This window comes from Astatotilapia calliptera, chromosome 9 (genome assembly GCF_900246225.1).
Source record: "Astatotilapia calliptera chromosome 9, fAstCal1.2, whole genome shotgun sequence".
In the NCBI taxonomy this organism is placed as follows: Eukaryota; Metazoa; Chordata; class Actinopteri; order Cichliformes; family Cichlidae; genus Astatotilapia; species Astatotilapia calliptera.
This window is the reverse complement of record NC_039310.1, coordinates 30,215,591-30,228,219: the sequence shown is the minus strand read 5'-3', so window position 1 is coordinate 30,228,219 and position 12,629 is coordinate 30,215,591. Positions and strand designations below refer to the sequence as shown.

Here is a 12,629-nt window from a genome sequence, read left to right as displayed (position 1 = left end):
CTTTTACAACATAAACTGTGATCAAAGGTACTTATGTTCACAGCATGTAATAATACTGACAGTCCAGGGCATTGTGGTCTGTTGAGCTAGGGTTAGCAATTCAGACATATGTAATCAATATTAAACGTCTCTGACGTGGGCCACCGTCCGCAGTGTTGGGAAATCCATACCAGGCTGGAACGAGTCAAGGTAGGTGAGCATCCACGAGAAGACACAGCAGATGCATCCTACTAATACTGACAGGACCAGGAGACTCCAGAAACCGAGCATCTTCTCTTCAGTGCCATCCTCTCCTGTCACCCTCTCTGCCCGCAGCTCTTTGAGTATGGGGTAGATAAGGTTGCAGAGAAACCCTTATTACTAATTTGTATTATAATTCAATTTTCATGAAATATTCAGTATCGGTCCTTTTATATTATAACCACGGATCCACCCAGGCTCATGGTGGGGCAGGGCTCTGTCCTGGGATGCTTGAGTACAAGGTAATGTACACGCTGACCAGGTATCCAGTCTGTCAGAATTGTTTTCAATATTTGGTTCAAAAACATGAGTGACAACAAAAATCCAACTAGGATTCTTGCATATGATGAATGAAGTCTGTCTTTGACTGTATTGTCCAGCTGATCCATCAAACCCCCAGCAGGTGAACCTTATTCATGACATAACACGGCAACAATGTAAAAAATGAAACAGCAACAGTCTAAATATAAAGTGCATCTAAACTCCTCTTCAATAAATCATATGCAAAGAGTCATTCAGGACTGTAAAACGTGAACTACAGAACCCAGAGTCTTCATCATTAAATCTCCGGTTGCTTCATTTTTCTATCCTATATCAGATACTTTAAGGTTAGCTTAGGTAAAGTTGCATTCTCATGGTGAGGCAAAGTGCTTTATGTGTGTGTGTGCGTGTCATGGACGGCTATAATTAAAGAAAGTGGGTTTTGAGTCCGAGTTGCGGCAGACTGTCACTACTTGTAAATGGAACGCAGCCTTCCTGCGGCGGACAGCTAATAACAGGAATCGGACGCGGCCCACCCAAGTCCACAGCAACCACCATAGCAACCGCCTAGCATGACCTTAAAAACATATTCTGTCTTCATAACTATCAAACACGTGAAATGATTTGCAAAGTGTGAAAGTGTTACAGCTGCAGAGAGCTGTGGCGGTATCTTTGGAAGCTGTTTACATAGCTAATAATATACGATGTAACCATGGAGACAGTCAGTCACGTGAGCTAGCGGTGCATGTTTACTACAGTGAATAAGGTGATTGCGTCCACACGCTGCAGGGGGTAAAGACATTACTTCAATATTGTTTTATACTGATATATATTTGCCTTCTGTTGACCATCACCTCAGGTTCACCATCACAGTTTCAGCAGACAGATGCACACTGTCTAAATATGAACACATTCAAAAACTCAGAAATAAGCACAGCTGTTCATGTTTGTCATCAGAGTTTTATTTGTAAGAAAATTATGAGCTTCATATTGTGCATCAAATAAAAGAACATTTCACAACTCTGAGTCAACAGAAACAGGAAACAGAAATGTCTCTAATGTGTACAGTGTAGTGTAAGCATTAAAAGATCATAAAGGAAACACTAACATTCATGTGAAACTAATTGTAATAAAAAAAATGAACAGGTGGTTTATAGATGTAAAAGAAAGAATCTGAAAACAACACTTTTTTGGTCATCAAAGTAGAAAACAGAACTGATGTTCAAGAACAAATCGTAGCTGCATTAATATTACACATCTCGATCGTTGTGGTGAACAGACATGTTGCTTTTAAAACCACATGCAGTGTGTGACCGTGACTGTTCACTGAGACCATGAACGCCACTTTGCTGAAGCCTTCGCCTTCTTCTTCTTCTTCTAAATTGGAAGCAGAAGGAGCACGAGCTGCTTTGATCTACTGAAAGGAAAAAGCAGAACATCTGAGCTGAAACCATTAAGACAGGAACAAATTCAATGCAGTGTCTCAGGTGGCTTAGCCTGTTACAACTGTTGATACAAGCTAAATACGGTTAACACACAGTGTCAGGGAGCTCCAGTGTGGGAACTAGTGGCTTTAGGTTTGTAGTCATTTAACTTTCATCCATTCATTCATTTAATTCAGGAGGAAGAAATGTCAGGTTGATGCAGGCTGGTTACATGCATTTGGTTCCATGCTGTCTTTAACTAAATGACTTGGTTCACTTTATGGCTGGGCTGTATGTGGGGTTATATCATGTTATTTGGGCAGGACTACCTGTCCCCTGTTAGACTTAGAAAGTTTCTCCATAAGTAGAGTTTCTAACTCTTCTAGCACATCTGTGGCTGACAGCTTTTTGGTGGCTCTTTTTACCCCACACTGGTTGTGAGTGTGTAAATAGCCCCACTAGTTCTTTTGGGTTGCAGTTAACTTGGGAGGAAGAGGTAGGTCTGCCATGACTAGATGAATAACAATTATCTGGGATACACAAATTTCATAATGCATGCATGTATCTCTATAAACCTGGCCTGAGGGCTGCCATTTTTTACATTCAGTTATTTCTCTGTTGAATCTAAATAATGAATGTGTTACAGTTAAACTGACACTGATCAGTGTAAATGGCTCATTGGGAAACAGAAACCTTTAAATTAAACCTGATATCGAGTGTCAAACCATATCAAAGCTGTAAAAGCTCTTTACAGTCAGAATTTATAAAACTATGATTGTAAATAAATTCAAACAAGTGAGCTTTTCTCTTTGTGCTGAACATCAACACTGTGACTTCTTAGACTGTAAGCTTTACTTTAGCACAACCAGTTGTAGAAGCCGTCACTCCAAATGTCTTTGATAACAAGAAAAAAAGACCTTTTCAGTCCACGGCCTGAAGTTCTTCTCTGACATCTTCTGCCATCAGCTTTGTCTGCTGGTTTGAAGACAATAAACCACAAAAAAGATGATTTAGTCACTTTGTCTGCGTCATGCAGCTCGAATGTGTCGTGTAACGATGTTGAATAGCCGTCGTTATCCCTCTGCTGTGTCAGTAGGATTGTACTGTACAGCATCTCATTGATATGTGAGGAATGCTAATGTAACACGATGTCAGAGTATTTTTGTTTTTAAAGGTTTTATTATTCATATAATAATCAGCTAAGAGTGTTTATATTTCTCTTCTGTACTCAACCAGCTGTATATTTTAATTGCTGGCTCCCTACTTTATAACGGAAACTGTTTGCTTTCACATAATCACTCTTTTGCCTTCACATTGTCACTGTTTGCCTTCACATTAATTGTCAGCAGCAGGAAAACGCCACCCAAGAGTAAGAAACAACCTTGTAGAAAACACAAAGTTTTTGAGAAACCACACCTGCGTTCTTGACAAGATAAGGATGATATTTCCTTTTTTGTATGCTTCATGATGTGTATAAATAAAGCCAGACTGCACCAAGGAGGTGTGTGAGTCTCTCCCTGAGTCTCTCACCCGTGCACGTTTAAAACTGCTCTAAGTGTCTGAGTGATATTTCATTGCATCTGAGTACTTGTTAAAATAGAATATCTTTAACATTTAATTGGTCCTTCTGAGCCGGATGGACATTGATATTTTTTCAATGCTCCAATAGGAAACCTTCATCAAGTCCTGACGTCGTGAGAAGCCCACGCTGTCAACTCCTCTCCAGGCAGAGGATAAAGTCCAGAGACGTGACGTTCGGGTTTTGGCCAGCGTTCTTATAAGAGGTCCACGACTTCAGGGGTTGATGAAGGAAACCAAAGCAACCACACAATAACTCAGGTGAATATTTAGCACTCACTCACATCTTGCGCAAAACGACTGAGGCAACCTGTGGTCTGTACATAAAATAGTTTCCCGTCAAAATATGACAGCTTAGTAACATTCTCGTCTGAAAAAGGACTGGTAGAAAAGTTACGCAGCTCGCCTGAAAAAGGGCTCGGAGCAAATAAATGTAGAAAGACACAGAGTTGCCCAGAATAATACTCATTACGCGTATGATCTTTTGTTTTACTGTTTTGTTGGTGGAGTAAGTTGATTTTACAGCACATTAAGAAGGCTGAACTACTCCACCAAATTGTTTACCGTTGGTTGCTCGAGTTCTGGTGGAACGGGAAAAGGTTGTGTTTCATCACATAAAATTGACACCGCTTTCAAGGCTAGCTTGAAAGTAGAAGGCCGTGTCAATAGCCTCTCCCATTCCTCGTGCCAGAGAAAGCACCAAGGGTGTGTATGTGTGTGTGTAAACGTAAATATATCTATGAACTAATAAAAAATAATAAGAAAGAAAAATAGGTAATAAATCAACAAAACTCACTGCTGACGAGCAGTGGCTAGAGAAAAATGTCCAGGCGCCGGACAAACTGCAGTGACTGATAAAACCCTTAATAAGTGAAAACTAGAGATCAAAGTAGTTTAAAAAGGTTGGAAACAGACCTCAACGAATAGATATAAATATAAGAAGTACAAAAATAAAATAAATAAAGACAAAATTACATTAGAACGTATTTTTAATGTACTGAAACTAATAATAGGAAGGATAACAACCTGTAAACTTATATTAACAATGAAACATAGTTGGCAAGACGTTCATGCCCAGAACGTATAAAATAAATAAAAGGAAATAATTCACACAAAAACCTTTTAAATAAAATAGAGAGATGCATAAGGTACATTAAGGCTGTGTCATTGGTCAGCCAAGGAAAGTGTGTGAAAAGGTAAATGTCTCCAGCTTGGGAAAAGGTGAAGCTGCAGATCACCCGAAGCCCTTGATGGACACAAAATAAAATATAAAATATATAATAATAAATTGCTTGGTTCGACATGCAACAGAGAGAATGAAAGTGACCGAAGGTTGGATCTGAGATGAGGCAAACAGAAGACCAGTCTAAAAAGTAGGCACAAACCTGTTCAGAGAAGAAGCAAATTTGTACAGATTGGATGAATTCTAAGTTATCTGTTTGCTGAGTAAGATGATCCCAACTATTAAATTGGCTCAGTAGTAGTATAGTAATATACACTTTTATATACACTGATAAAATGTTGTAATATACTGTTGTTATTATATGGAAAGAAAAAGATGATAATAATAAGAAGTAACCTAGTCAGGTATGATGTGAGATGGACAATTGTTATGAAGTAGTCTGCATCAAGCTTAAGGTTTGCTCAAACTCAGTATAATGACATAGGAGATGAAGAAAATAAAGGAAATATCTAAACTACTTAGGTGCATAGAGGCACCTGACATGCTTGAAAACCTGTCATTTACCCTGGATAAAATATTACTGAGATATAGAGCACATCTATAGTAACAACTAATAAGCCAAACCCTGTAGACAACAGCTAAAGTTACAGGATTGTGAAGCTGAATTAAATATGTGGACACCGCTAAGTTGATGAGCATGTTACACATTTTCTTTTATTTTTATTTATTTGTTTTTAGAGCAAAAACTGCATAAAAGCCAACACATGCAGCTGTCTGTGAGCTCAGTTTTCCCTCACACGTCTGCTCTGTTTCAGTAGCAGCATTTTTTCTTTTTGGGTCCTGACTCATGTATGTTTTCGGTTTTGTTTGATTATTTTATTTTGTTGATTTGGAAACAAATTTGTGACCATACTTGTGGATCACAGTGACATATAGTGATTAGGCATATGATTTACAAACGCCCAGTTTTAGAATTGTGAGCCATTCAAAGTTTAAATATATATATAAAACCCTAATTTCAAAGTTTGAAATATGTAAGATGTGTGAGATGTGTGAATTCTTTGAAAAACTAGAAATTATCTAAAAATGCCTTAAGTGAGAATGTAATGTAGCATCTATAGAGAAGAAAAAAAAAATCTTGCTGGAAGTGATCACCTTGCCAAAACAATTGGCACTTTGCACATGTGCAGCACATCAAAAAGACAATTATATTGTCACAAAAGGAAATAATTTTGCAGAAGAAGCAGCAAAACAGGCTGCACAACAATCGGCAGAGCTACTAGAAACCAACTACTGCCTACAAATACCACTTGATGTACTAAAAACCGAACAACAAACTGCCGAGTAATATCTTTCCAGTGTCTTGCAGGTTACAACCAGGTGATTGGATCCTGATCAAAGTACTCCAGAGAAAGAATTGGAGTTCACCAAGGTGGGAGGGCCCATACCAAGTCCTACTTACCACACCCACCGCCTGCAAAATAGCAGAAAGACCATCTTGGATCCACCAAAGCCACTGTAAAAAAGTGAGTGACAATCCAGACGCTTAGACGCCGGCTCCCCTGGCTTCTAGGTGATCTATTGGTGAAGGGAAGGGCTGATTGGGTATATCCCGCCCTTTTTTTTTTACTTCTCGCCAATAGTCTACTCACCAGAGGTCTAGGTGTGCCTGGTCATCATGAAGACACTTGTCCTCCTAGTGACCAGCATTGCGCTCCTAGTGAGCCTACTAACACTCACCCAGATGAGAGGAAATAAACAACACCACCTGCAAAAAAGATGGACACATGACAATTCGCATCTGCGTGACCTGAACCAAGACCATAACCACCCATGGATGAACAACGCGTGGTATAGATATGTGTATGATAGAACACGCACCGACAACAGCACGGAATGCTATGTGTGTTCACATATGCCAACAACAGCCGTACACGCAACAATATATGGAAAGGCACCTGAACTTGACGAAGCGATGTGTGTGTTCAACAAAGCAACAACTGGCAATTGCACACGCAGAGATTTGATGGCAACAGGACTGACCCTAAAAGGTCAAAGCACAAAGAAAGAAGACCTAATTCCATGGTGTAGTGACACAGACGTTAAACGTGTCACGAAACCACTTTCACAACGACGGATCCCAATTGAACAGACAACCCCTTGTGCCTACAATCTGACGAACTGGAACTACACCTGCAACGAAAAACATTGGGTAAACGTCAAAGCCAACAACACAAAAAACAAATCATTCGCCATAGTTTTGCCGCCGGACATACAGCACCCACCCAATGTGTTTCAACTTCTCTGATGGAAACAGGAAACTTGGACGAAACCGCAACTGCACACAGACACTTGACCTGACCCAATCCAAAGGAATAAACACCTTCAAAAATGGAACTTTCTGGGTCCAGGGAGCCGCTTGGGCCTGCGGGCCTAAAACCTACTTCATGCTCCCACCGAACTCCACCAGTCTGTGTGCACCAGTACTAATTTCAGACCACACCTTCAAGATCACAGCAGAGACACACACGTCAAGAGCAAAACGTGAAGTTGCTGAAGTCGCTGAAGTAATGCCACATGACCCAATCTATGGATCAGATGTGCCCAAGAACTTCAAACTATGGACTGATGGTCAGAAAGTCCTCCACTCCTTGTTCCCTTGGGTAGGAGCTGGGAAAAACATGCTGAGGATCGAGACACTTGACTATCGATTTGGACTGTTCCTAAATGCTTCAATGAAGATCAACAAAGCGCAAAATGAAGAAATCGACGCAATACGCATTGTAGTGATGCAACACAGAGTCGCACTAGACATGATTCTAGCTGAAAAAGGAGGTTTGTGTGTATTGTTTGACACCACATGTTGTACATACATCCCAGACAACATACACTCACAAAACATGACCGACGTTTTGAACACCTTGAGAAAGATTAAAGATGCTGAACAACAAGACTATGTCACAAGCACTGATGATTGGTTGACATGGTTACTAGGTGGTTCATGGAAGTCCCTACTGATTAAAGGACTTGTTGGAATTGCATTTTTGCTTTTACTGTTATGTGTTTTCACAACATGTGTAGTACCCTGTCTGAAGAAAATGGTATCAAACATGGTGACAACTTCTATCAATGCTTTTGTGATGATGTCTCAAATGGAAGAAATTTTGAAAGATGATCCATACAGTAATGTTTAGTTTAATTGAACACAGGACTGTTTCATGACGTTCAAACCGAAAATGTTCAGACAAGAGGTTATGAACTGACATAACTAACAGTACTGTCATGTGAGAAATCTAAACAACAGGAGGGAATGTCAAAATATTTTTGCTTTTAAAGGTTTTATTATTCATATAATAATCAGCTAAGAGTGTTTATATTTCTCTTCTGTACTCAACCAGCTGTATATTTTAATTGCTGGCTCCCTACTTTATAACGGAAACTGTTTGCCTTCACATTAATTGTCAGCAGCAGGAAACCGCCACCCAAGAGTAAGAAACAACCTTGTAGAAAACACAAAGTTTTTGAGAAACCACACCTGCGTTCTTGACGAGATAAGGATGATATTTCCTTTTTTGTATGCTTCATGATGTGTATAAATAAAGCCAGACTGCACCAAGGAGGTGTGTGAGTCTCTCCCTGAGTCTCTCACCCGTGCACGTTTAAAACTGCTCTAAGTGTCTGAGTGATATTTCATTGCATCTGAGTACTTGATAATAGAATATCTTTAACACACGATAACAGACTTACATCATTAAAACATAAAGGACAGGAGATATTTAGATATTGTTATATTTATATTACATTTTATAGCTGACGGATATTACTAAATAGATAGAATTTACTAAATAGCTGGATGAACATGAAAAATATGTCCATAATCACAAATGACCATGAGAGCCAGTAGAATTAATTCAACTGGACACTCAAAAGATGTCCTTAAATGCTCTTTAAGTGGCAGAACAGATGAACAAACAGTTAATCGCTTACTTGAGATGAAATCTGCTCAGCTACTTTGAAAACAGCTTCTAACTGGTTCCTCCTTTAACAGGATGACTGCTCAGGGGTAAGGCCATCATGCAGTCCAGCAACCTTTATGGTTCTGCTTTGATTCACTAGGAACTATTAGGGAAACCTTCCAGCGCCTCCTGTGAAAGACACAGGCATAAACACACAAACATTTATTAACATGTTCCACAGTGTTCCAGTTTGATTTTCTTATCCTGTGGACAACAACGTACATGGATGCAGGTTTATTGTTAACTTTTGTAAGGTTTATTTAGTGAACATATCCAGCTGCAGCTCCACTGTGATCCTGAACTGGATAAGCACTTAAGGAAATGTGTCAATAAATGGACATACATCAACTTACTATATTTATCCAAACAGACGGGACCAATAATGCTTCACTGAGTTAGAGACTTTAATGTCTCTTCTATGTAAGAAGATCTCGTGCTGATATACCAGCAAACTTGACAACAAAGGTTTTTCAGACTACATGTAGCTGTCCTCTATGTCAGCTCACACATTTACATTCATGTCACACTTATTTCTGCTTTCCCATTTTATAATTATTACTTACATTTTGATTAGATACCTTGAGTTTGTAAATGATCAGATTACATAATTGGAATACAATGCATCCAATTCAGGATTGCGGGAGGATGAAGCCTATCCCAGCTGATACAGGACAAAGACAGGCTGCCAGTTTATTGCAGGGCTAACACAATATGTGTAACAGAAAATCCACTTAAATGTTTGATATTTCTTATAATAATCATAATTATGACTATTATTTAAAGGTTTCTTTATAAATACATTTTGATTTTTTATAACCTCTAAAATATAAACCTGAGGTGTTTCAGATTCTGACCTCTGACCTCACTGCAGCTCCCTCTTGGAAGTACGTCTGCTTCTTGTCTTCCCCCAGTGTTGACCGCCTGCCCTTGATATCACGTACTGTACCTGAGGAACAAAAAAGGACAAACACTTGCCTTCATTTAAGAAGTACATTCATACAGAGGTAATCTATGGAAACACACTAGTTCACCCTTTGGGAGAAATCAGTTCCTGTGAAACATTTCTGTAAATGAACATCATGTGGAGAATGAATGAAGTCCCACACTGACAAATGAAATCTAGTTAAACTATTAAGCATATTTGCTCTTCTGAAATCTGTGTTAAACAACAACAAACATAAGTTAGTAACAAAAATACAGCTGAGTAGAGGCTTTACAAACCACCAGCAGCCATAATGCTAAATTTTAATCTTCAAATGTTTCTGAGCCGTCTTCAACCTGCTTTTAACACATTAAAGTCCCACAGTCAATGCAGCCTGACCCAATCCTAGATGTTCAGCACACAGAGACACAGAGGTGCCGTTTAAAGTTTAGTGTTAACCTGAGTCACTGATCATTTGCAGTATTACAGAGTCTGGCAGTCTTTGCATGATGTCCACGTCACTGTACGTTTCTAGCTGACTCTCAGGTGTGACAGGTGTGCCAGCAGGAAAGAGTAATAATAACCTGCATCCTGAGGTTTGTCATGCAGGATTAAAGGAGCCAGGCTTTGTTCACACAGCTAGGATTGTATTTTACACTGACCCTGGGTCAGTATAAGTATCATACAGTTTAAACAAAGCACTGAAACTTGCACATATTTATTACAGATGCACTGAAGCTAATCGAGATATTTGCTGTCAGTCTGTGGCTGCGATTAATCACTTTACTGGAAACTTTATTAACTAGTAACTTCATCAGTCATGACAGAAGCTAATATTTCTGTGCTAACATCGTTTAACCAGTAACAGCTTTACTCCAATATAAGCTAACGTTTACACCGTAACTTTAAGCTAGCACCATAAAGACGGTAAAACACGTAATAATATCTACAAATGCATCTTAAAGCTGTTATATTAGCACTCGGTGTATTACTAACATAACCACATTAACATTACTGACACTCGCTGACTTTTAATAGTCATTCTATAAATGCTGTCCGTTTAAATGGTCTTACCTGTACACACTGCATATCCACCGGGTTCCAGCCAGAGTGGATTCTGGAGTCTTCCACGCTCCTGTTAGTGATCCTCCATCTGGATGGATGAGAACAACCTTCTGAACAATCTAGCAGGAGATGGCCCATATCTATGGGACCGATTTGTGCTAATAACGCCCATTGTATGGACTGATAACAGCCGAAGCGGGTGAATAAAGTCACCCAGTCGCTAGCTGTGCCATTACCCAGCATACATCACTCCCTCCGTAAATGCAATAAACCATACAAAAGCATCGTTCTACCTGTTTTTCAGGTAGTTGTTTACATTATATAATTTATTGTGTTCAGTATACGTCACTACAATGTGATTTCGGAAATATATAAATATACGGACAACAGGCTCTTCCGCGGCAATCCCTTGTCGTCAATAAGCAACGTTTAGGGAGCTCTATAGTATTCAAAGAGAGGACCCTGCGCGTCCATAAGTGAAGCAGAGGGAGCCTGACCATGCGTCACACATTTGACGAGTTGGGAGTGAGAACGTGTTGGTTTCCATGTTTAGGACCGGTAACCCTAAAGACAGCACAAGATCCAGCGTATGAGCCTGTTTCTGGGTGTAGATCAGTCTCATGATGAACAGGCTCAAGAACGTCTCTGGGATCACTGCTGTTGTTTTAAAATGGTTTATGTCATATTTATCTGAGAGATCTTTTACTGTTCGTATGAATCAAATGATGTCCGAATCAACAGTTCTGCCTTGTGGGGTACCTCAGGGATCCGTCTTGGGTCCAATTCTCTGTTTGCTTTATGTATTCAGGCAGCGGCACCATGGTTGTGGAATTCTCTTCCACTGTTTTTATGCTCAGATTCTTTTAAAGAACAGCTGAAGACATTTTTATATAGACAAGCTTTCAAATCATTTTTTTATGTTGTATTTTATTGTGATATTGTTATATGTTGCTTTCTCATTCTTTGTATTGTGAAGCTCTTTGTGATTTTTATTGTTATCTGTGAAAAGCAACATAAAGACATTTTACTTATTTCCTTTCCTCTCCACACAGACCTCATTTCCCAGAAACCTTTAAATGTGGCCCACAGTCAAACTGAAAGTGTTTCTTTAAAAAGAGACGATGCAGTTGAACATAGTTCCAACATGGAACATGAAACTGATCTGAGCACAGTTTGTAGCTGTTGCTAATGTTCTTGTTGGGCTTTTACATTCACAAACAAAATGACAACAGTTACATAAAACATGAAAGCTTGTGTTTGCATGAATGGATGAATGAGACATGTAAACAGTGTAATGGTTGATGTTCATGGACACAAACGTTATCTCTGTGAATATTTTACAAACTGTTGATCTGAATTCAGATAATCAGCTCTGTGAGCAAAATCAACAGTCTCTATTATGTATCACTCTACTTCTATTATGATCCAATGGCTGTCTGTTCTTATGGCGAGAGGTTCTGGTGCGAATGGACCGGAGCCTCCTGCCTGAGGGGAGCAGGTCAAACAGACTGTGTCCAGGGTGAGAAGGGTCAGCTGAGATCCGAGCTGCACGCCGCAGTGTCCTGGAGGTGTACAGGTCCTGCAGAGATGGGAGTCTGCAGCCAATCACCTTCTCAGCAGAGCGCACAACACACTGCAGTCTCTGTTTGTCCCTGATAGTGGCTCCAGCGTACCACACGGTGATGGAGGAGGTGAGGATGGACTCGATGATTGCAGTGTAGAACTGCATCATCGTCCGTGTTGGCAGGTTGAATTTCTTCAGCTGCCTCAGGAAGTACATCCTCTGCTGGGCTTTCTTAATGACGGAGGTGATGGTGGGCTCCCACTTCAGGTCCTGGGTGATGGTGGTACCCAGGAAGCGGAATGAGTCCACAGAGGTGATGGGGGTGTCAGTCAGGATGATGGGGGGGAGTGGAGCTGTGTGCTTCCTGAAGTCCACA

At 39.9% G+C, this 12,629-nt stretch overlaps 2 long non-coding RNA genes across 2 annotated transcripts; both read right to left on the bottom strand.

Annotated features, from left to right (window-relative positions):
* Nucleotides 1-1,686: 1,686 nt before the first annotated feature.
* Nucleotides 1,687-8,793, bottom strand: LOC113029541 (uncharacterized). The gene is made up of 3 exons (XR_003273436.1): nt 8,674-8,793; nt 2,843-2,900; nt 1,687-1,918 (listed from the first exon to the last, which is right to left on the bottom strand). It is a non-coding gene; the product is annotated as an uncharacterized LOC113029541 (long non-coding RNA).
* Nucleotides 8,794-8,800: 7 nt separating this feature from the next.
* Nucleotides 8,801-10,759, bottom strand: LOC113029542 (uncharacterized). The gene is made up of 3 exons (XR_003273437.1): nt 10,699-10,759; nt 9,557-9,648; nt 8,801-8,831 (listed from the first exon to the last, which is right to left on the bottom strand). It is a non-coding gene; the product is annotated as an uncharacterized LOC113029542 (long non-coding RNA).
* Nucleotides 10,760-12,629: the final 1,870 nt, after the last annotated feature.